At 41.5% G+C, this 25,481-nt stretch overlaps 1 long non-coding RNA gene across 1 annotated transcript; it reads left to right on the forward strand.

Moving 5' to 3' along the window:
• Positions 1–251: 251 nt before the first annotated feature.
• Positions 252–4,075, forward strand: LOC122280045. Its single transcript, XR_006229713.1, has 3 exons — positions 252–410; positions 3,103–3,399; positions 3,566–4,075. It is a non-coding gene; the product is annotated as an uncharacterized LOC122280045 (long non-coding RNA).
• The last annotated feature ends 21,406 nt before the right edge of the window (positions 4,076–25,481 follow it).

Here is a 25,481-nt window from a genome sequence, read left to right on the forward strand (position 1 = left end):
TTAGGATCATAGTTAGACTAAATAAATTTACACCATTAATTTAATTAGAATTTTTAATAATTTATGGTCTCATAATTTCTTTTATAATTTTTAAGGTAAATTAGACCAATAAAAAGTGCCACGTGTCAATCTCAAAATAGCTACTGGAACCCCTACAGGGGGCGGCCATACAGGCTATACAGCTGTAATTTGATAAATATTGGAGAAATCCCCACCCTTCGATCAAGTCTTGAGTCAATAAAGTATGAATTTAGTTTCCTTAACCGATAAGCATTGTTCCCAATTTCTTTTATTTTCACCGAAACGCACACTTCTCCTGCTCTCCTTCTTGTTCATGCAAACACACCCAGTCGCTGGCACACAACCAAAAGTCAAGTCACAGAAATTTTTAGTGAAACCGATATAGAGTGGTAAGTGTCCATCAACTTAATCCCAACTTTCAAGCTTTGGTGAGTGCAAAAGCTCTATTCTTATTTTTAGTAGATGTAGAACATGTTAGCTTGTGTTGGAAGTATTTTTTTCTGGAAATAAATGGTTGGTTTGTGGGTTGGTATTGGGCGTATATTTGGTTAGCATGCTATTAATAGTTGATGATGACTCAAAGTTGTTGGATTTTAATTTTGTGATTGTAAAGGAGTTTTGCGGTGAGTACGATTTGGGTTCAAGCTTTTAATATGAGCTTAGTGTCCAAATATTTGACTTTTATTTAAGATACATGATGATGGATCTTAATATGGAACAATATTACAACCCTATGTTATGGTTATATGGAACTTTTATTGTAAGATAGTGATGATTTGAGTTCTTGTTTAGAAATGTTGAATTTTACGAATTAGATGATGAATATAATTACTATTTAGGTTTACAGTGAGTGTGGGTTGTTCATATATGAGATAAATGCTTAGGATTTAAGTATATAGAGGCCATATGCATCAATACTAATAATAAGAGACGGTTTGATGGCTTGATGGTCCAGTTATGCATTAGATGATGTTTTATGTCAAATCTGGAATTTTTATGACTTGGATGTTGTATTTGGACTTTGATGATTTGCATGGTTTAGATGCCCAAGAAAATCAACATATTACAAGTGGATGAAGTTATAAGTTCAAAATGGTTATATACATTCTCGGGTTGAGCTGTTAATTACTGATTTATTGTTTTCCTCAAAGTTATCTTGGATTAATTGTTTGTTTGACCATGATAATGTCAAGAATTGATCTTTATCATGAATATTTTAAGAACTTAGGATACTATGATGTTTTAAGCACACAAATACATCATAGAAGCAAGAAACTCCACATTGAGCTTTGCTTTGTGTTTTGGGTAAATTTGGTTATCTGTGGTGGAAGTTTAATGAGTTATTTTTTTGTTAAACTCTGTCTTGAGATGAGGTTAATTGATAATTTTGGTTTTAAAGCTTACAAGCATAAGATTAAGCTTCAAAATGCACTTAGGTTCGGTTTGGCACCAAGAAATTCTCATCTCAATATCAAAATTCTCATTTCATCATTACAATTTTCCCAAATCCCCATATAAAATATAATAAATAATTTAAAATTTTCTAAACTTTTTCAAATCTCAAAACAATAATAATATTAAAATATAATATTTTAATATTTCATCTTAAATCTCAAAATTCTCATCTCACTACCAAACCGAACATATGTTTATGTTCATGAAATTCGGATTTGGTGTTTTCTTAGGTTTGCAGAGCAATAAATCATATTCTAAGGTCAGAAATGTATTTAGAATAGCAAATACATGTGATTTATGAAGTTTTGTGAAATTTGGAGTTAAATTGCAATTATTGAAAGTTTTGGGATTAATATGCAATTTTGAAGAGTAAAGGGATTAGAGTGCAATTTTTGCTAAATTTTGGAAGTTTTTCAAACCATAGTATATGTACTTTATTTATTTCAGCTTTCGAATATAACTTTTTAAAGCGAGGGAGTTCGTAAGTTAACTTCTAACTTGTGGTTTATGTTAGTATGCTTAGTGATAAATGCCATATTAAAAATTCATGTTCACGTTGTAAAGTTCTATAGATATTTGAATTATTCATGTCATGGTATTCTGTCATTCCTCATGAAGCAAATGAATATGTCATGAATCTTAAAAATATTTTTATCATGACCCAAGCTAGGATGGTAGATTATCCTAGTGAAACTCTTCTGTCTACTCTAAAGTATATAAATGAAGAGTCGAGTCTACTGGATTAATGAAGAACAATTAGTGACCTCGAAAGAGATAGTAATAGTCTTGGAGCGAGGATAAGTATGTGCCTTCTCGCTGGTGGAGGCTAGAGAGTACTATAAAGTGAAGGATATTTACGTGAAGTTACTCTTGAGATGAAGCCACAGGCGGTGTTACCGTCGTGTGGTGAAGATAAGTGCACACGGTTTTTTGGGAGACTGTGAGGTACCATAAGTATGTTTAAAAGATGATGTTAAGATGATGATGATGATGGATGTTACTCTCTTTTGCTAAAGAATCTGGATGGGAGAAAAATACAATTTTTGAGTAATATAAGTTCATGTTATTAGTACTTACATCTCATTATTATTACTAACCATGCTTTTATAAACTGTTTATATCTTATTGGTCTAACTTACAGAGTTTGGATGTTTGTAATGGAGTATGCTACTCCAAGACATTTTATTTTGCTTTTGGGTCTGTAAATATTTTACTGCCTAGCTGTCTGAAAATCTGCTCTCAATCTTTGTTTATAATTATCAGTGATGTTTGTGATTTTAGTTTATTCTGGTACAAATTTTAAACTGAACAAAAATTTCCATTGCGATTATTATATATTGCTAGAAGCATGTTAGGTGCAATGCATGTTATCTATCATGTACGGGGTACGTAATTTTGTGTTGTATGTCCTGACACTTCAGTCTCCGTTATATCCTAAGTGGGGTTGGGCGCATTGCAGTACTTACCATTAGACTGACATATTGTTACTTAATTTATTGACACATATATGCATAATTGACTTATTGCACATTCATCATCGGTGCCACTGTTGGAGTTGAGCAGCGAGCTAGCAATGGTGCAAGACTTAATATTTTTTAATTGGGCTTGTTTGTTGCATGCATGCAGCGGCGCAAATGATGATTCAATCAAAAAAATACTCCTCCGGGATATCTAGCCACCAGTCAACTGATATTGTGGCAAAAATGCAACAGATCCATTTATGCAAGGCAGATAAGGTGAAACCGAAAGTGCAACACTCATTCCAGAACAATTCTAAGATGAAAGTAGAATCAGTCGAGATCACGAGTCGTATTAAGGTGCAAATGGCAAGTACTAATTTCGAGCAATCGGTCAAAATCAGAAACGTGAAAACGGAGAGGATTCAGCACTCAAATTCTTCGGGCCACAACAGCAGGAACGTTGGTAAGAGTACTACTAAATACAATTATGAGTTAAAAAAATAAATGCGCAGCACTTGTCCATTCAATGACTGTAAATATCTGTTTTTAGGAGATATATCACCAACTTATTGTGTATTAATTGATAGAATAATTAAATAGGCTTGTTAAACATTGTGGTTGGCATGCAGGCTACCAACTAATGCTTCCACCGAAGGAGCCCAGTAAGGGGCAAGGTCAAATTATTGCAAGACCAGTAAAGAAGAGTAGTAACCACCACTCAGGATCTTGCCACACAACCAGGACCAGTACTAAGAGTAGTACTAGGAAAGAGCATACAAGGACTGAAACCCGAAAGCAATATTATAGCAAGCCATAAGCAGCAAAGCCACACATGATCGGTGATCTAGCTGTTTGGAAAAATAAGTGACAGTACGTTCGGTATTGCTCTAATTAGTATTCTATATATTGTGATCGATCAGTGTGTGTTTTTTATTTCAGCTGTACGTACGGTACTGTTGTATTTGATCTGTGTGATGATGCCTTTTAATAGTACAATATACTTATAATTGTTGTGTATTTTTATTTCCACCGGTCTTGAATCTGTAATCCTGCATATATAAGGAATCCGATGGAGTTAAATAAAGACTTGGTTACCTCGGATCATCCTAGATATATGAGTATTAGGATTGGATTGGCTATTCTATTACTCAAATTTTACTTAATATTACAATTTTTAAACTTTTTGTCCATTCCATTAAAAATCTGATTATTCATCTAAATTTTATATAATAATAAAATATTACTTATTTTTAACTTTTTTTATTAATTCTTTAGAATTTTTTTTTTGTAATTAAATAAAATATATTTTATTTCAATTATTATAATTTATAACAAGCATTTTTCTGATATTTTTTTTAGTCATAACGATTATATTTTTCACCTTATTTAAATTATTGCTTTTTATTTATATTTTCAATGATTATTATTTTTAAGTGAGAATCTATCGGTAAATACCTAAAATTCTATAAAGTTAATTTAATTTACATTAGGCTGGATGAAATAAGAATAAAAATTAAGATGGTCTTTCTATGGTTGAGTTCAAATTTGTTGTTCCTCTCTCAGTTATTGTAGTTAAAAGCTAAGATAATTTTATCTTTGCCTAATCCAATTAATGCAAGTGAATATTGGCTTCCATTAGTCATTTAATAGATCCCATTGGCAATTGGCTAAGTCAATGTAAGTGCTCTAATGTGTGTGTTTATTTTGTCTTCCGATACGTTTGTTTGCATATTTTGGCTAATTAGATTTCAGAATCGCTGTAGATAAACAAAAACATCAGGTGTCCAAACCCACCTACAAAGTCAGTATACCAATGTAGTAATGTATGTCATATGACCGTGTTATAGGATAAATATATATATCAAATGTGACACCCTCGGATCCTGCTTGTGCTTTGGTAGAAGTTGTGTTGCCGGGATGTTGGCTGCTCGTGTCAACACCCCTTGAAAGTTGCTATAACAAAAGTATGTGCTAACATGATTAAATTAAAGTGTTCAGTTAATTCGTAGCTAAAATTAAAAAAAGATAGTCATAAGTCTAAATAATATCACCAGAAAATTTAATACAACACAAGCCAAGTATCCATAAGCTGATAAAATATTACAGTTATCTAATCTTTCAATAAAATCAAATATAGCAACTTAACAATTGGGGAAAAATGCTAATCCTCAAATTCTACGGTTCTGAAGAGCTGGACAATAGTGAATCTACGAATGTGAGATTTCATAAAATCTCAATAAGTGAAATTAAAACTAACACTAAAAAATGCATGCTAGTGAAAATGAAGTTGTACAAATAGAAAATGCAAGGAAGGATGACATTGACATTTCACATTTAACCAAAATTAAACATAACAAAGTAACAGAGCTCAAGTACACAGCATAACATTCCACATAAGTAGGAACAGCCCAAAAGAAACTTCATGTTTTTGAAAATATTCATTTTATTAACGTGTGATCCATGATCTAACTTAAATGTGTCATACATACATCTTAACTCTCTTCACCACAATATGGGTATAATGCCCCAAATATACATGACAGATAAGATACAATGCATCTAGGAGTATAAATTAAATTGTAGCAAAAAATTCTTTTACTACATAGGTCGGGCGGTAAAATAAATATTATGGTACCGAAGCACAATCATTCCCAAAAGATTTAATTTCATAAAAACCATCCAAAGCATAGTTTTTTCTCAAAAATTCCCAAAAACACTAGACCATCATTAAAAGTCATCAAGACACTTTCTTTCTTTCATTGTCTCCATGATCCCTAGTCAAAATATCAACTAGCTAGGTCATTCCTATTTGGCCCTCTTTTTTGATTCAAAATCCTCCTTAACTCCTTGAAGAGTTGTAACACTTCAGTGATAAATTGGTTGACGGCTTCTAACCTATCCAGAATGGACAGTTTTGATGAGCTCTCAGCAGGAAGATTTGACAAAAAAGAAATAGCAGAAGTTGTTGCCCGCGGGGGAAGGGGGGGGGGGGGGGGGGGGGGGGGGGGGCAGCTGTTCGGCAAAGGGGTTGAATTACTCTCCACACAACAAAATACAAGTAGCTGTTCTATAGCATCAGCGACAAACGCATGTGGGGAAGCTTCTTCTCTTGGTCTCTTAGGGTTTTGAGTAACGTGGAAAGGAAAAGAGCAATTGGCTTTTTTTGGTTTTGGAGGAGACGCAGCAAGGACTGTCTCAGAAGAGGGCACTGCATTTTTCAGCTTTGACAAAATGAAAGGCAGAAGATGCTAGGCACTTCAGAAAAAGAAAAGAAGGGTTTGACAGAAGGCTGGGGGGAGGAGTTTTTCGGAGGGGGACTTTTTACTTTTTCGTGGAGAGCTTTGACTTTTTTTTTTTTTTTGGGGGGGGGGGGGCTTTTAGAGACATGTAGCCACGAGAGAGAGATTTTCCCTGGCTTTCGGAAACAAACGCATACAAGGGAAAGGAAATGATTTTTTATTTTTTTTTGTATTTTTCAAGTTTGGACGGACGCAAGATTCTGGGAGTTTTTGGGTTTTGTTTTTCTCTTCACTTTTGCTCTTGGATGGAGGTTATTTTCTAGTGTTCATTTGTGTATTTTATTTTAATTTTCTGAAAGAGAATGTTTATTTGATTTTTTATGGCTCTTGCCATGAACATGGTTGGTTAAATTTTCATACTAAGGTTAGAGGTGAAGTCTAATAATTTAGACATTAGCTTTGGATCAATATTAGAGTTTATATTGTGAGTTTGATCGATTGAATAGTTTTATTATTTGATATTTTGATTATATATCTATTTATCTTGGTTCATTGTGATTTCTGAATACATTGGATGCTTGAAAAATTCATGTAATATTCAAATGGGTTTGTGCATGTTTTAACCATCAATTATACATGCTTAATCATTAGTGATTAGTTTTCTTGGCCTTAACTGCTAAATCTTTATGTTAAATAGAATAATTATTCTATTTTAATTGAATTAAATTATTCAGAGACAATATTCTAAATTATTAGATAGATCCTTAAAACCTTAGTCGTTCTCCACATCAATTTATTTTACCATTTTAGTTGTATTATGTTACTTTAAAAATCTTCATCTCAGTAATTTTCTATTCTATTTGATTGCACATTCCTTTTAATAATTTTTTTTCATTGTTTAAGTTTATTTTCCTTATCATTAAGTCAACCTTTGTGGATTTGACATTGTTAGATACTACAATACTTGTATGCTTGCAGGTAAAACTGCTTTAAATTTTTATTTCACTAGTTTGAGTCAAAGTTTTGGTGTAACAGATACCATACGCGTATGAGAGCAAACTATAATGAATGCATGGACATGAACTTTACTTATACAACTTTGACTTTTCGAAAGATAATGTGCAACTTTGACTTATACAATAGATAACATGTATATCTTTTGACCTTCTTAGAAAAACATATTTTCATATTTCCATTCTTGGTTCATACGCATGTAACATATGAGCTCGAGTTCTTGATCATATAACATAGCATATTTTAGAGCTCAAGGACTTATTCTTTCTTTAAATATTTGATTGGATACCTCATGGCTCCCCTACGCATTGTGTGTTCCCTGCTAATTACCGCATCAACTAACGGCCGACTTTAAATGTGCTGACTATGTCTTATTCTTAAACATACATAGTACGATAGTTTGCATTTTCACCTTCACCATATGACATCCACTAGCTTTAGGTGCAACCCCGCTCCAGTATGCTTTCCCTTTTAGGAACCAGTCGAGATCTATTGACTGTACTTCATCGATTCAGGGGCTAACACTCTATTTTAATCACTTCTAAGTGGATATAGGAGTTCAACTAGGGCATTCCCCATCTTAGCAATGGGGTCATGTCAAAACTTTTAATGACTCTTTTCTTTTAAAAACAATTTTACAAACCTAATGCATGTGACATGGACTATAATGCATTGCACTTTTCATGAAACATGTACCCATGTATGCCAAGACTTTATGCAAACAATAAATCATGTAATTATGTGCAAACATATACATTCCGCATTACGACTTCAAATATTAGAACATGTGATCATGTTCTCATTCAATTAAATCATGATATTTAGCAAACAAATAAGGAACAAAGTAATTACACTTCCTAATATACTATGCATGGCCGAAACATACAAACCTTAATATTAATGGATATTCATTTACTTTATGAACTTGGGGCTTCAAACATACTCGATAATGAATCAAATATAAGCATGGTCGAAACATACAAGTAATTGTATACCCAATATTCAATCTTTGCATGAACTTGCAATCTTCTAATATACTTGTTTATGCATCACTAATAAACAAACACATGGCCAAATCATGCATGTGAATATATATGTGAATACTTAACCATTTCATGGACATAATACTTCTAATAATTTGGGTTAGGCACAAATATCAACATGTACATTAGAACATGTGAATCCAAGTACTAGATGCATCACAACTCATTTGCATGTTGAAAATGAAATAATAATCATGCAATCAAATAACATAGTAACAAATGCTCAAAGAACCAAATACATGACATAATAAAGTGTCATAAAATCAAACACAACTAAACAAGTATACATATCATATATTTGCAATATTTGAGAGTATGTTAAAGGTCTACTTACAAAAAGCCCAATATCCAACAATAAGAAAGTTGAAATATAGTTTAAGATTCATAAGAATTAATCATTTAAAAATCTTAATCCTTGTGTGAGTGAGTATCGTGTTCTTGGCTTTTCTTCAATTCCTATGAAAAGAGGGTTGCAATGCACAAGTCCTTATTCTAGTCCACCTCAAGTGTGCATCTTACAAGATCTTGCTGGAAGCTCTTAGGCGTGTAAGCTATCCCTTCCATACAAGATTTCACCCTTTTCCAAGGCCACATTCTTCCCTTTCCATCGTTTCACCTAGTATGCATGACAAATGGCAACACCTTTTAGAAACCGAATCACCTCTAGGGTTTGTCATGCCCTTCTTGCCCCTTGGCCTGCCTTTGGCCCCATTTCCCTAGGTGTCCATCATTTCTATTTTCTAGAAGCTCTAGCTACTAGTGACAAGTGTCAAAAAGTCTCTTCTTAGAAGCAAGTCCCTTTACATGCATGACAAATGACGAGAAATAGGTAAGATTCTAGGGTAGGCATGTGGGGAACCCTAATATCTCTCACCTCCCTTCCCTCATTTCACTTCCAGATTCATTTGCTCCTAGTGTGGTTCTCAATGAATGATATTTGACATCATGGGCCTTGTGGGCTTCCCTTGTGGCCTTAGATGCCTAGGGCATCAAACCTAAGTTTGTAAATGGGTTTGACCACCTTGCATAGCCCAAATACCATACACTAACCTATAATAAAATAAGCTAAAAGGCTTAGCTAAGTCTGGGTCATCACAATGCGTAATGACTGGACGTATGACTTTGTTACGATTGACATCTGGTTTTGCGCTCCATCCTTGACCATGACATCTTTTGGCCTCTGCCATTAGAGGGGTTATGGTTTTGACTCTAGAACGTTATAGTCTCGCCAGAGCCTGTTATCTTCTAGCAAAAGCCTAGGGGATGTCACTCAATATTATGCGCTCCTGAGTGGCCAAAAGTGATTTACCGAGATAATGCCTCATCTCGGCTTGAGGTCAAGATACACACCCACGTAGGGGCGGAACTAGGATTTGGTGCGTTAGGAGGGGGGCGATTAGCAAAGTGTGTTGTATGTAAGGGTGAACAATAACCGACATTTAATGTAGTAAAGCATGTCATTAACATTTAACATTAACCATATAAGGTAGCTATATAGGGACAAACTAAATTATTAAAGCCACTCATTTAAACTTCTCACTTGAGCTCTACCAAACTCAAATGAATGATAAAAATTAAGATAGAAATAGAAATATGAGAGTTGTTGAAACAAACAATAATAATTAAGTAAACAAAATTAAACTTTTTTTGTAGAATCTAAGATTGAGTATTGTAATATAGATATATGAGATATGTTGCCTTCACTCTTAATTATTAACTCAATGGTAGTTGTTGGAAGGTATTTTCATTAGGGCCTAAAGCCTATAAGAACACCCCAGGCCCATTACTTTGCCAGGCCCCATGCATCGTGAGAATATCGGCCTGAGCCTGAAAAGGCTCCTCTTGGTAGCCTGGGGCGAGTCCCATGCCTGTGCGAGTCAAGTGGGCTCCAGACCCATGCAAATCAGGGGTAATCATCAACATTGAGATGGGACATTGCAGAAGGACGTGAGAAACCATGATAGGGAAAAAGGGAAGAGATGACATCAGACAACTCTGCTAGAGACCTACGCCACATTAAATGTAGTATGGCAGTGGAGACTCTGGGGGGAGGTGTCTCTCTGCCCCAGAGCACAGGGCATGGCCCACCTGACCTGAAAGACCAAGTATAAAGGTCGCCTAGAACTATGAGGTAAGGGAGGATGAAATCAAGTCTGTTGTCAATTATACTCAACTGTTGTCTTCTTCTTTAAAGCACTTTGATCTCTATTGTATACTAACTTTGGCACTGGAGGTTCCCCAGGCCACCGCAAAGCCACCCCTATCTTACCTTATGATCCGGCTTGAGTGAAGACTCAGATCGACTGAGTGACCAAGTCGACGGGCTTACGAAACAAGATGTTAACATTTGACGCCGTCTGTGGGATCCAACTAACTAGGACGAGCCTAGTGTCTGCGAACACAACTCAAGAAAAGAGGAGGAGGGCGACAATGCCCAAGACGGAAGGAAACATATGTAGCAGGACCTGCATAACCTTTGGGGAAAGTATAGGGAGGTATTTGGGAAGATGGGCAACTCTTCCTCAGTAGACCAACTACTGGTCAGCACGAGCCTACCATACAATGCACGGGTGATGGTGGTCCCCATGACACTAGAGTTCCGAATCCTGCCCATAGAAGTGTATGATGGGACTCGAGACCCAGTGGAGAACTTTGAGACGTTCAAGGTCCACTTGACGTTGCATGGCTTTCTCGGGGAGGTAGCATGCAGAGCATTCTTGCTGACCTTGAAGGGACTTGAAAGAACATGGTTCGGCTCCTTGGCGCTTGGATTCATCGAGAACTTCGACGAGCTGGCTTGCCTATTCCTCACTCATTTCATGGCCAGCCGAAGATGAACACACCCAGCTGCTTACCTTCACACCATCAAGCAGAAGGACGATGAGAGCCTGGAGACTTACCTGGCTAGGTACAACAAGGAGTGGATGACCACGGAAGAGCAAAACGAGAAGGTCACGCTGGCGGCGTTGCTGGAGGGGTCTGGCCCCGATCGATATTCATGGTAGAGCTGACCAACAAGACCCTTGCCACTCTTTGAGAGTTCATGGATCAGGCCAATAACTTTATAAATGTAGTTGATACCCTCTATGCCCTGGCTGAGCCTTGACAGAAGGAGGTGGAGGGAGCACGCAAAAGGGAAAAGGCCTTAACCAAAGATCCCACTAGGGAGAAGATGGAACGTAAATAACGGGAGTCAAGAAAGGAGCCCGCTGTGAGAGGTATGCAACACGGGTCCCACCGCTCGACTTTCACCGTTGCATAGGAGGAGAAGTGGCACACCTCGGGGGAACATCGCTACTGCACCCACCATCGAACCACTTCCCACAACACCGGGGAGTGCTAATCACCTCCAACAGGCTACCCTTCACCACAGTATCCACCTTACCTACGGAGAGAGCAGCTGTAGAGGGGACACTCCAGGGAGAGGAGTCCCACCTGGGATTACCAATAGAGGAGGCGGGAAAGCCCGAGAAGAGGAGACATACAGTGCGAATTGTCCCCACCCACTTAGCAAGTGTACTAGACAGTTCCCCCTGCAGGGAAGATTCGCACCATTGCAGGAGGTTTCGTCAGTGGAGGGGCAACCTCTTCTAAGAGAAAGGCCCATGCTAGAGGGGTTTGATACTGAGAAGTTTACTCAGCCTCCTATCGACCCGCGAAGCACCCCCAAACAGAGTCCGCTCTTGTAATCTCATTTGGGAAAGCTAACAAGGAAGTAGTATTCTATCTACACAATAATGCACTGGTGGTCACCATGCAGGTCACCAACTTCACAACCAGAAGAATCCTCATCAACAATGGCAGTTCAGTGGACATCTTGTTCTGGGATGCATTCACCCTCATGGGGATAAACACGGCTTCGCTCCAACCAGCCCCAATGTGGCTCAAAGGCTTATTGGGAGAAACGGTCAAGTCGGCAGGGACCATCGCCTTGTTAGTTTTAGTAGGCAACCCGCCCTACGTCACCTCGGTTATGGTCGACTTTCTAGTAGTAAAGGCTCATTCCTCTTACAACGCCATCATCAGCCACTCGACACGCAACCAGCTGGGAGCCATCACCTCTACCTTCCACCTAAAAATCAAGTTTCCTACGATTTAGGGAATCGGTGAGATCCGGGGAAAGCAAGCCTCAGCATAGGAATGCTATATGCAGGAGCTGAAGTCCACCAGGGGGGAAGCGATGTGTGGGCATGTGCCAACCTCGAAGTTGTGACAAGCTCCCATCAGGATGAAAGCTACACCGACTAGGATGAAGGAGAAGGGGTGCATGCCAAGAAGAAAGGACAACCAAGGCCCTACCTTTTTTCTCACATTTTTATTTCTTATTTTTATCTGCTTACTTTGTAAATATGAATTTGTGGTAGATTAATGAAAATGCTGGATCTCTTTTAGGAAATTTGCAAAACGAGTCCCAAACTGCAAATGACTACGATTCTTAGTCAATGAACCAAGGCTCCCCTGAGGGAATAACGAACCTCCCCCGAGGCAATGTACCTCGTATGGGAAAGATCCTTTGAAGCAATGAGGAACCTCCATTGAGGGCACACCCCTCGCGTAGGAAAGCTCCCCTGAGGGAATGCTCTCTTGAGGGAATGAACCAAGGCTCCCTTGATTGAAGGAATGAACCTCCCTTAAGGAAATACTCCTCATGCGGGAAAGCTCCTGGGTGCAAGAAAGCTCATCTGAAGGAATGCTCCTCAGAGAGGATGACGATCCTCCACTACGAGGGAAAGCTCCCACGAGGGAATGCTCCCCTGAGGGAATGTCGAACCTCCCCCAAGGAACTACATCTCACAGGAAAGCTCTCCCGAGGGAATGAATGAAGGCTCCCATGAGGATCCACCAAGTGCGGGAAAGCTCCCACAAGGGAAAGCTCCCCTGAGAGAATGAATGGAGGCCACCTCGACAATCCACCTTGTATGGGAAAGCTCCCCCGAGGAACCACCTTGCATTGGAAAGCTCTCCTGAGGATCCACCTCGCTTGGGAAAGCTCCCCTGAGGGAATGAATGAAGGCTCTCCCGAGTATCCACCTTGCATGGGAAAGCTCCCACGAGGGAATGTTCCCCTGAGGGAATCCTCCCATGAGGGAATGTCAAATCTCTCCCGAGGAACCACCTTGTGTAAGAAAGCTCACCTGAGGGAATGAATGAAGGCTCCCCCGATGATCCACCTCGCATGGGAAAGCTCCCACGTGGGGAATGCTGCCTTGAGGGAATGTCGAACCTCCCCCAAGGCCATGCACCTCATGCGGGAAATCTCCCATAAGGGAATTCACCCCTGAGAGAATGAACCAAGGCTCCCCTAAGGGAAGGAATGAACCTCCCCTGAGGAAATACTCCTTGCGTGGGAAAGCTCCCGAGCACGGGAAAACTCCTATCAAGGAAAGCTTCCATGAGAGGATGACTATCCTCTCCTAAGGGGGAATGCTCTTAGGTGCAAGAAACCTCCCGTAAGGGCATGAATGAAGGCTCCATTGCGGGAACGACCGACCTCCCAAAGGAAATCACCTCACGAGGGAAAGCTCCCGTAAGGGAATGAACGAATGCTCTCGGTGCGGGAAAGTTCCCTGAGGGAGTAAACATGCTCCTCCCTTGGACGAATGCGAACAGTTTGAAGACCAGCTTAAGCTTGCAGAGGCCCTGAAGTCCCACCACATAGAGTCGGCAAGATAGGTTGGTGATGGTCAAGTTAAAATTACGGGTTTGGCTTACGCGCCGCTCGGCCATCTACTGAAAAAATGCCAAGTCAACAAGACAACACATTGATGGGAGTCTCCATCACAGCTTCAACTATGTGGTGTAACTCAAATAAGATGGGGACCTTATGTGCAAGATTGCAAGCCGGTTACACTACAAATAGCCTCAGTGGTGGGCAAGGGCAGAAGGTTAGTTATGCCCCATGGGTTACCGGCAGGATAATCATTGTCAACTCACTGTGAAATGAGCAAATGAATGGTACATCATTGCCCGTGAAAGGTGTGCGTAATGAAAAGCATCAAAAGTAAAGGCAATTGAATAGGAAGACATAAATAAGAGAATTTTATTCATCAACTACCAAGACAATTACAACTAGGGGAATATGATACAACAGTGAGAAACCATGCAAAGATAAACAAAAGAGAAAGAATAGCTCGAAGGCCTAAGTCGGGCTTGGCGTGGTATGGTGCCATCGGCAAAAAGGAACAGTGACTCACAGGATTCAAAGAGCAACCCTAGAGAGGCACCATCCCATAAGTACAGAGTCAAGGTTGGAAAGCAAGAGAGGAATCGCCTCGAAAGGGGTGCGAAGTCAGCTCGAGCTCTATAGACTCCCCGAAGAGCTTGAGTTGAAGGAGAGATCCTCTGCTGTCCCTCTTTTCACAGACACTTCTCCTACTCTTACTCCTCCCTAGGTTGGAGAGAAGGTGACTTGGCCTGAGCAAGCCCAAGATATTAGAAATCTGCTTGGATAATTTGGCCATGGAAGGAAGCCCACTATTCTTGGATGCGGGGGCAACCCGGGATGTAAGGAAGAACCACGAACTGCATGAGGAGCTCTAAGGTAGAGAAATCCACTAAATGACCATTTCGCAAAGCTGGGGACGTGCCATCTTTTCAAGACATCTCCTGGTAATGAAGAATAGCATAAGTTTTAGAGGAGCATCCGTGGGAGCCTCAAAGAGGTCGCCACAAGCATGTCTCTATAAGAATTTATCATAGGACTCAACATCACAAAGCCAACCCTGAGCTAGGGTACCCATCGAAGTTAAGAGCAAGTAGTATGAGTGCAATGGGGAAGGAAAGAAAGTAGGATTTCAGAGGATTTCAGAGCGCTTAAGAAAATAGAAGGGAAGACTTGGTGGGAGGAAGCGAAGGGGGGAAGGCCTATATATAGGTTGGGAATGACGGTTCACATCTCGAGGTTCGAAGAATATGCACGTCGAAGGGTTCCATCAGATGAGATGCAAATCTTGCAAATTTTATGGCATGCATGGGGAAACGACATCCACGCCATAAAGGCAGGACAACCAACAGATGAGCAATGAATGACTTGCCATTCTAAATTCCTCTAAATCTGTAGAAGAAATGCCAGCCATTAACTCACTCTCTCGGGACAGAAAAAGGGTAGGTACAAAAGTAATGACAGAAAAGGAGAATTCAAAGCGTCACCTCGGAAAGATACATGCCTTTATTGATTAATCCATCTAAAATGTACAAAGGGACCGTGTGGCATTTACCACCAATAAGGCCACAAGAAAGTACACAACAAGGAAAAGAAGGACTACGACTGTAAAGGTGGGTTAGGACCAGGGAGTTCTAGGCCATTCTGCAGATCGGAAGAACCTGTCTTGGCAGGGTTTCGCTCCCGTTCAGAGCTAACTAGGGGATCTTCAAAGTCCCCTCCCCTTTTGCCAACCACAGAAGTGCTCGTAGGGAGGAAGTCAACTGGGCCATCATCTTCCAGTAGGAATGAGTGTGGGATCGCCTCCTGCCCAAGCTCACCAACATGATTAAAGGCGGTGGCATCAGGCTCGAAGATCTTGAAGTCCAAAGCCAGCGGATGTGCCTCTAGCACCTTTGAGCTACGTTGAGGGTTGAAGATGACGTAGTCACTCATCTTGTCCAAGCCCTCCAGGTACCCGTGAGACCATGCCTTGTCGCAGATAGAAAGAGTCTTTCTCAGCTGCTTACTTGTCCACGTGACCACCTCTTGCATTTGAGAGAGGTTGCTGTGCAGATCCCAGATAACCACATCCTAACTGGCAATCCTCTGGTGGGCAGCCACCAGTTCGGCCAGCGCTTCTTCCTCACGAATCCTAGCCGCAACCAACAAAGCCCAGTGATCCTTCGCGATGGCCGACAGGTCGGAATGCTCCCCCTCTAGTATTTTGATTCGACGTATGTGAAACTCTCGTAGGCCCTTCAACTCCTCATTCTTTGCTCGGAGAAGGTCTTGTGATTCTTGGAGCTTACTTAGAGACTCCTGGGCCTTTAAAACCCAATCTCAGGCCTCACCTAGCTCTGCCTCCAAGCATTCCCACTCTTCCCTCCCCTGTTCCACTATGGAAACAAGACGCCATACCTAATCGCTAGGTTAGCGCTCTTTTTTCCTACACAAGCTCTAAGTTTAGACAACAGACTCAAGACCAAGGAAGTAAAAAAGGAATGCAAAATGCGAGAAGTACCTTAGAGAGAAGTTTTTGCAGCTACTCCACTTCGTGGCCTATGGTGGGATCCTCCCGTAGGGACTCATTCATAGGATCAGCAGGAACGAATATGTTCACAATCTCCAGAGAATGCACTTCCTGACTCGACGGGATCACCTTCACCCGGCCTGGTTAGAGCACCCTCACTCACACACAAAATAGAGGGAACCACCACAGAAGGGCCACTCTCTCCCCTACGCTGGCAACTTGTCACCTCCAGCTGAACCTAGTACCCCAGTTGGTGATTTGCCAAGGCTTGGCGAGGTGCAAACTAAAGAGGCCTCTGGCACATTCCTTCCAAGGCTTAATGAGGTGGAAGAGTCTCGCACATCTGTCAGCCACCCCTCTCCAGACCCACTAGCAACTCTACCGGTCGCAGACTCAGCCTGAGCGGCAGCAGACGGGTCCTCACTCATGGTACGGATGCACCTAGAATTAGAGACTTCTTCATCATCGGTATCTACCCAGAGGGAATCAGTGGCCTCATCAAGATCAAAGGCTTCAATCAAGGATTGAGCAATGGATGATAGGGAGGGAGACATCTCAACATTCAGCTCCGAGGGGGTTCCATCATTTGGGTTTGCGTGAGGTGCCATATCCAAAAGAGCACTCCAGAAGTGCATATTGATCACTTCCACCCTCTGCGAAGTGCTGGTCGCATCCATGGGTTCCTACATATGGGATCCCCTCACAGAGACAACAAGAGGAAGGGACTTAGAAGTTGCACTCAAGCCTGCAACTCCCCAGCTCGCCGATGTCGGGAGAGCATTGCAGAAGAGGAAGGAGGGCCAACCATCTCTAGGAGATGGGACAAGCTACACTAATCATCCAGGGAGCCAAGGCCTTTAGGGACATCTGGACCTCTGGACAGATCCTCTTCCCCTTGTCTTCTAGAGAGGATTCAGAGGCCTGTTTCCTCGAAGAGTGTGGCAAAGGATCAAACACCACACCTCGAGCAGAGGGAGTGACATGACCCAACAGGGGAAGGAAGGCAGATAGACTATCTTCCTCAAGGAGGACCTTAGAGTGAACCAGGAGCGGGAGCCAAGCTGCCCAGTCCTACACAATCACGATGCAATGCACCTCATCCGATGTGGCCACAGTGTGCACCACCTTGTCACTCGGCATGACTCCCCAGTTCGCCTTTATCGGGAACTCAGCTTGGGAAATTTGTCCCAACTGGAATTCCCATCCTCGGCCACCCACAAAGAAGAATCTACCGGTCTAGTCTGAGACTTTGTGGTATCTCAACTCCAGCACAACCAACACAGGTGCCATTCCTTTGAAGCTGCAGATCTCTCCTAATCCTTTTTGTATGTGGTGAGTCAAGAGGAACTCACGATAAGTAAGATTAGCATTCTCTGGGTCAGACTTCAATAGAGCCTGCTGCCAAAGCATGCAACAACATATCAGGATCTGCCAGGTGTTCGGATGAATCTAGGTGGGCACTAGTCCCAAGTGGCATAGGAGTTCATGGATAGGATAAGGAAGGGCAATCTTAGCCCGTAGAAAAATATTCTAGGAAAAAGGGCGACTCCCTTCCCCAAGCCGTCCGCACTCATGGCCCCTTCACGCAGCCAAGGTACGTCCAGAGTAACTGAATCTAGAATGTGGTAGGTCAGCATCAGGGATTGAAGAAAGGCCGGGGTGGCCCTAGAGTGCTAGTGACGACCAAGAACCCGGGCTCCGACAAGCCACCTTAGAGCTGTGCACAGAGCCTGTTAGTTTGGTGGATTTCTAGGAAGCCTTCGGGGCTGGAAAAGCTAAGTTAAGCAAGGAAGGGTTAAGGTTGCAAGAAACAGAGGCCAGTGGGCACAGTGAAAACACAGAAGGTAGAAGAAAAGTAGCAATGCGGATGAAGGGGTAGTGCCAGACAGCCTAGCTTGTTGGGTATGTGAAGTGACGAGAGTTGTATTAGCATCCCGATGGTAGTATATGGGGAATCAGCATCGGACACGTGAAACAGCCACTAACCAGCCCATGCTGACATTCGTTAACAAGAAGAGTGGTCAATTGTGACAAGTAAGAAGCTATGGAAATTCCTATCAGGTTGACCCGATGAAAATTGGCAGAATAACTGTTAGGGGGTATTTTCGTCAGGTAAGGGCACCCATACCCATGCGAGTCGGGTAGGCTCCAAACCTATATGAGTATGGACTAATGATCAACATTGGGATAAGACGCTGCAGAAGGATGTGGGAGACCATGATTTGGAAAAAGGGAAGAGATGGCATCAAGCAACTCTGCCGAAGACCCACGCCACATTAAATGACTGACATCAAGAAAACTACACCGCATTAAATGCAATATGGCGGTGGAGACTCCGGGAGGAGGTGTCCTTCTGCCCCTACCCTAGAATACAGGGCATGGCCCACCTGACCTGAAAGACCAAGTATAAAGATTGCCCATAACTACGAGGTAAGGGAGGATGAACTCAAGTTTGTTATTAATTATACTGCACTATTGTCTTCTTCTTTAAAGTACTTTGATCTCTATTTTATAATAACTTTGGCATTGGAGGTTCCTTGGGCCATAGCAGGGTCACCCCTATCGTGCCTCAAGATCTAGCTCGAGTGAAGACCCAGACCGTCTGAGTGTCCTGGCCCAAGGGTGTACAAAACAAGATGTTAACATTTGGCAACGTCTATGGGACCCGATTAATCTTATGGTTGACCCGACTAATATTCGTATGCCTATGAGGACATACGAAGCCACGCCGGGAAGCCACGCTGAATTAATGGCCCCCTCCCTGGGCTCCATGCCACATTATTGATGCCATCCTAGGAGTCACGCCACATCAAACGATTTTGACCAAATAATAGTCAAAATAACATGAATCCCCTCAGGCAAGGTACAAGATGTCCTTCCAGAAACCTCGTATAAAGTAGACCCTTAGGTATAAATAACTCTCTCTAAACTCTGGTACTCTATCACAAACTACTAAGGAGATATACTGACTTAAACATTAGAGACTCCTCGGTTGAGCCCACACCCCTCTCCTATTTTCCTTATTTTCTTGAGTATGCATATATAAAGACTCAGACCTAAGTTGTGGGAACTCGACCTAGAGGCGTACGAAACACGACGTTAACATAGCTTATAAAAAGAAACCAAGATATTTTCTTGCCTCTTATGAGATGTGAAAAAAATGAGAATATGAGATTTTATTAATGACAAAAAATAGGTGTGTGTGAAAAAATTGTTGAAAATCTAAAACAAAACCTAAGCAACTAAGTACTAAGTGTGATTTCTTAAAATGTTTTATTTTTGGGGGTAAGGGGAGGGGGAGATGGCCCCCTAGCCATCATCAAAGTTTAGCCCCTACACCCACTTAAAGCCATTTAAGTAAAAAATCTAGCAATATTACAATATCCAATTTAGGCCTCATTTGGTTACGTTGTTAAGATGATATGATATGAGATATTTTGAATAATAGTGTGATTTTTGAGTTAAGATGAGATGAGATAGTTTGTAAAAAAGTATGTGTTTGGATGATGAAGTGAGATGAGATGATTTTTATAAAAGTGTGTGTTTTGATAGTGAGATGAGATGAAATGATTATAACTTTTTTTGATATGATAAAGTGGTGGGTCTCATCAATTATTGAGAAGGAAAGGAAATTTAGGGTTTATGTTGGGTATGAAAGGTGTTTTTTTGTCAATGTGTTGGCAAATGTTTCCTGAGGGCTTGGGCAGATTTTGGGATGGTAAACAATTTAACAGCCAAGAAATATTGCATCTCCTTGAGGACTTTGATGACCAAGTAAGATTGTAGATTGGTGACGATGGATTGAATGGCAAGCGAAGAGGAGATAGCAATCAAGATATTAAATTAAGGTAAACTTAATTAATTTGAATGATATCTTAACACTTCTCTTCACATATAAGTCAGACTATTCTACTAGTTCCATCCTCTCTTGTGAAAGGGTGAGGTTTCTGTCTTTGCTAAGAGCAAAGTGAGTCCCTGAGTTGATTGTTTCTGCAGCAGCTCATATGGAGGTAGAGTTAGAGAAGTTATGGCGAGGATTCACATTAACAGACCAAAAGAAACAAGGAGTCACTGTGACAAAAACGTGTAGTTGATGCAAAGAAATTCTGCTTAATGCTACTAGTGGTCTCTGAACGAATAGTTAACAAGGAGGCTTTTCGCACCATGATGTCCAAGGTATGGGGACCGGAGGGTTGGGTTCAGTTCAAAGAAATGGGAAACAACCGCTTTTTGGTGGAGTTCCAATGTGAACAAGACAAAGCCAGGGTTCTACAGGGGAAACCATGGACCTTCGACAGGTACCTGGTCTATATGGAAGACGTGGACTGGTCGATTTCCCCAAATGAAATAAATTTTGTTTATGAATCATTCTGGATTCAGATCTTTAACATGCCACTGGGGAGTATGACCTTGGCTATAGGCAACTTGGTTGGTGAGTGCCTGGGAGAGATAATAGAGATTGACACCGATAGTTTAGGATGTGCATGGGGCCAATTCCTACGCATGAAGGTTAAGATAAACATCACCAATCCCATGATCCGAGGTAGGCTCCTAAACTTCAATGACAAACTCCTATGGCTTCCAGTAAAATATGAGCGTCTTCCATCCTTTTGTTTCCATTGTGGCACCATAAAGCATAAGGAAGGTGGATGCACCAAGGCCAAACGAGGCAACTCAGAGACCTACAAGCTAGAATATGGCCCTTGGCTTTGGGCCAGCCCCCAAAACCTAGCAACCTCTCACCCAAGAGGTTTAAGGGTGGTGATAGGAGTGGAACAGACTAACCATGGCGGAAGGAGGGTCTTGTCGACGGGGAAGCAGTTGGGAAGACAGAATTGGGGCCTGACTTGTCAGGCTTTTCCCTAAATCAAGCACAAACGAGGAGGATAATAAGGAGAATTGCCCCATAAGGAAAGTTGACTCACCTAACCAAAAGCCTATGCTAGGCCAGAAAGAGTATGGGCAGAAAGTTGATTTACCGAAGAGGGAAGACCTACCTATGACCATAACACAAAATGGGGTACTTGCCAATCCCAGCAGCCTACCCACTACAGTGATTCAGGGCTTTAACAAAGGTAGCTCTTCACCCAATGGAAAAGACAAGCAAAAGAGGACCCAACCAAACAAGGCCTAGCGTGGCAGGACCCCTCTGGGTGACCTGGGCCCATCACTGGCATCTCAGGTAAACTCTGTTAACCAATTTTTGGATTCACAGATAAAACAACTTGCAGCCCCTAAGAAACATAAGTGGAAAAGAAGAGCTCATGAACAACTATTGCAATTAAGGGATGAAGAGGATGAAGACTCCACCATGGAATATGTTCATACAAAGTCAAAAAGAAGGGTGGAAGGCCTCTCATCCAGCTTAGGCCCTACCAAGAAACAAAAACAAGAAAAGTGGCGAGAAGGAAATGCCAATCAAGAACAAATGGTGGTGGCTACTAGGCAGCACCACCAACAAGAATGATATGCTTAAGTTGGAACTGCTGAGGGCTTAGGAACCCTCGGACGGTTGGAGAGCTTCACCTCTTAGTGAAATCAAAGTCCCAGATTCTCATTTTCTTAATTGAGACTAAATGTAATAGGCCCAAAGTTGAAGCAATAAAAAAGAAAATAGGTATGCCTAATAGTTTTGTTGTGGACAACAAAAAAGCTATGGAGGCCTAGCCTTCATATGGAATGACTCTATAAAGGTGGAACTAATTAACTATCCCCAACACCACATATCTTTTAGTATTGAGCAAGAGTCAGGAAACTTAAGTTGGACTATCATTGGTTTCTATGGAAACCCAGTGATTGAGAAGAGAAAATCAAGCTGGGCCCTCTTGAGACAATTGCAACCATCAGAGGGCCATCCATGGCATTGCTTAGGTGATTTCAATGAGGTTTTACACCATGGAGTGAAGTTTAGGGGTAGATCTAGGCCCCTTGTGCAGATGGAAGACTTCAAGATAGCACTAATGGACACTGGATTGTATGACCTTGGATACAAAGGTGACAAATTTACTTGGTTCAATAATAGGGAGGGCACTCACTTTACAAAAGAGAGACTTGACCGAGCATGTGCAAACTCAACCTGGCAAACTATGTTCGAGGAATTCTCTGTCACCACCTCAGCAATCAGTTGCTCAAACCACAAGCCTCTAGTGGTCTCAGTCACCCAAGCAAATTAGCCCCATGCAAGGGGGGATAGACCATTCAGGTATGGGGCCAGCTAGGCCTTGACAGAAGAATGCACCAAAGTGATAGAAGAGGCTTGGATGGGGCCATTGCTAGGATCAAACAAACTAAAGATGACAAGAAGAAGCATGGACAGATGTTGAGAAAAACTGAGCATATGGAAAAAAGACTCAGCTGATTCCACAAAAAAATAGATTCAGAGCAAGTTTCAGCATCTACAGATTTTGCAACAGACTGACATGGGGGATCTCAAGGAAGAACTGCAGGCCACCAAAGAGAAATAAGCCAATTATTGGAAGAAGATGACACTCGATGGAGAGAAAGAGCCAAACAACAATGGCTCCAAAAAGGGGATAGGAACACCAGTTTCTTCCACCAGTGTGCAACACAGAGAAGAAAAACCAACTTCATCAAAACTGTAACAGACTAGGAAGGCTCAAAAGCTTCTAGTACTGAGGGAGTCAATGACAAATTTTAGAAGTTCTTCCAAAGCCTGTTCACAACATACAATCCCCAAGGCATCCCGAACTCTTTGAGGCATCTAGAAAGGAAAGTGACAGAAGAAATGAACATTAAACTCCTGAGAAAATTCACAAGGCAAGAAGTGGAAGAGGCAGTTTTCAACATGAGGCCACTCAGCTCCCTTAGACCAGATGGCTTCCCACCGGCCTTTTTTCAAAACCATTGGCCCCAAGTGGGCAATGATGTAAGTGCAGCAGCTCTATATATTCTCAATTCTCTGGGCAAACTTGAAAACATTACTCACATTGCTTTGATACCAAAGAAAAATAACCCATTGAAAGTCTTTGATTTTCGACCTATAAGCCTTTGCAATGTCATGTACAAAATTGTTTCTAAGACCATCTCAAACAGACTGAAATCCATACTCCTAGAGTTAATTTCGACCACACAATCTGCTTTTGTCCCAGGAAGACTAATTTCAAACAACATCATTGTAGCTTTTGAAACACTTCACACAATGCATAGTAGGTTGAGTGGAATGGAGGGCTTTATGGCCTTAAAACTCGACATGAGTAAGGCATATGACAGAATTGAGTGGCAATTCTTGAGAGAAGCAATGCTTAAACTGGGGTTTGACATAGCTTGGGTTCAATTAATCATGAATTGTGTAGAGACTGTGTCCTATTCCATCTTGTTTAATGGTGTTCCACAGGAGCCTTTCAAACCTACTCGAGGCATTAGGAAGGGAGATCCCCTATCTCCCTACCTGTTCATCATTTGTGCAAAGGTGCTACGCTCTTTGCTCAATAATGTAGAATAGACAAAGGCCATCATAGGAGTCCCAATTGCAAGAGGAAGAATGCATGTAAACCATTTGTTGTTTGCAGATGACAGCCTGTTATTTTGCAAGCCCAACTCATTAGAGTGGAGTAGGCTCATCCATGTGCTAAACCAATACAAACAAGCCTCTGGTCAAAGGTTGAACAAGGAGAAAACCTCCATTCATTTCAGCAGGAACACGACAAAAGAGAATCAGGACTTAATATTGAACATAGTAGGGGTGAAATCCAGCCAGTCCTATGAAAAATACCTAGGCTTGCTAGCTCTAATGGGGAGATGAAGAACAAAGTCCCTTAAGCTAATCCTGGACAGAATCCAACAAAAGCTCAGCAGCCACAAGGTCAAGCTACTATCACAGGTAGGAAAGGAAGTCTTCATCAAAGCAATAGTTCAAGCTACGCCTACATACAGCATGTTAGTATTCAACCTCTCAGGGACCCTATTGACTGAAATCAATAAATTGATCAAGAATTTCTGGTGGGGGACATGGTGAAAGAGAGAAGAAAATCCATTGGTTCTCCTGGCAAACCATGGGAAAGGCAAAGGCCATAGGGGGACTTGGCTTTTGAGACCTTCATAGTTTCAACCTTGCTATGCTTGCAAAGCAAGGTTGGAGACTTTTACAATACCCCCTTTCTTTAGCCTCAAGAGTACTTAAAGCAAAATGCTTTCCCAACTGCCCTTTCATGAAAGCTAAAAAGGGAAGCCAACCATCCTATGTTTGGAGAAGCATAGTAAAAGCAAGATCCTCATTGAAAAAGGGAAAAGATGGCGGGTTGGCAATGGAACACATATCAACATCCTGTAGGATAGATGGGTACCAAGACCAAATTCCTTTAGAATCCATGACTACTTGAAGGTTGTAGATCCTGAGGCTACTGTAAGCTCTTTAATTGATCAGCAAACTAGGCAATGGAGGCCCCACATAGTGGAAAATCTCTTCTCAAAGGAAGAGGTAGAGCTAATCTACCAAATCCCCCTCAGCTACTCAGCATGTAAAGACAAGCTAATATGGAATGGGATGGTAAAAGGTTCTTTCTCTGTGAAGAGTGCTTACCACCTTCACAAAGAGATAAAGACAGGGAAAAGGGTCAGGTCTCCAGTAGTTCAACTAGGGAACAGTTTTGGTCAAATCTATGGAAGCTAAAGATACATCCAACAGAAAAGCTATTTCTCTGGAGGGCATGCTGGGAGGCTTTACCTACAAACCTCAACCTGTTCAAGAAAAAGGTCCTAATGACACCATTATGTTCAATTTGCTTACAAGAAGAGGAGACAATCACCCATGCAATCTGGTCTTGCCCAGCAGCCCAAGACGTTTGGCTCCAATGCTCTAGACATATCCAAAAACACCCCACCCATGCTACTTCTCTACCTACCTGATGATGGCTTTGGCCTCAAGTGGAGGCTCTGAAATAGTAGAGGAGCTTGCAGTGGTAGCTAAGAGAATCTGGACCAGGAGGAACATATTTATATTCCAACAGGAATTCAAGAACCCAAATTCAGTAGCTGAAGAGGCAAAGACTACCTTACAAGATTTAAGCTACCTACTGACTTAGAGAACAGCAAAGCCTCGGGAGCTAGAATAGTTGA

This window comes from Carya illinoinensis, chromosome 10 (assembly GCF_018687715.1).
Source record: "Carya illinoinensis cultivar Pawnee chromosome 10, C.illinoinensisPawnee_v1, whole genome shotgun sequence".
In the NCBI taxonomy this organism is placed as follows: Eukaryota; Viridiplantae; Streptophyta; class Magnoliopsida; order Fagales; family Juglandaceae; genus Carya; species Carya illinoinensis.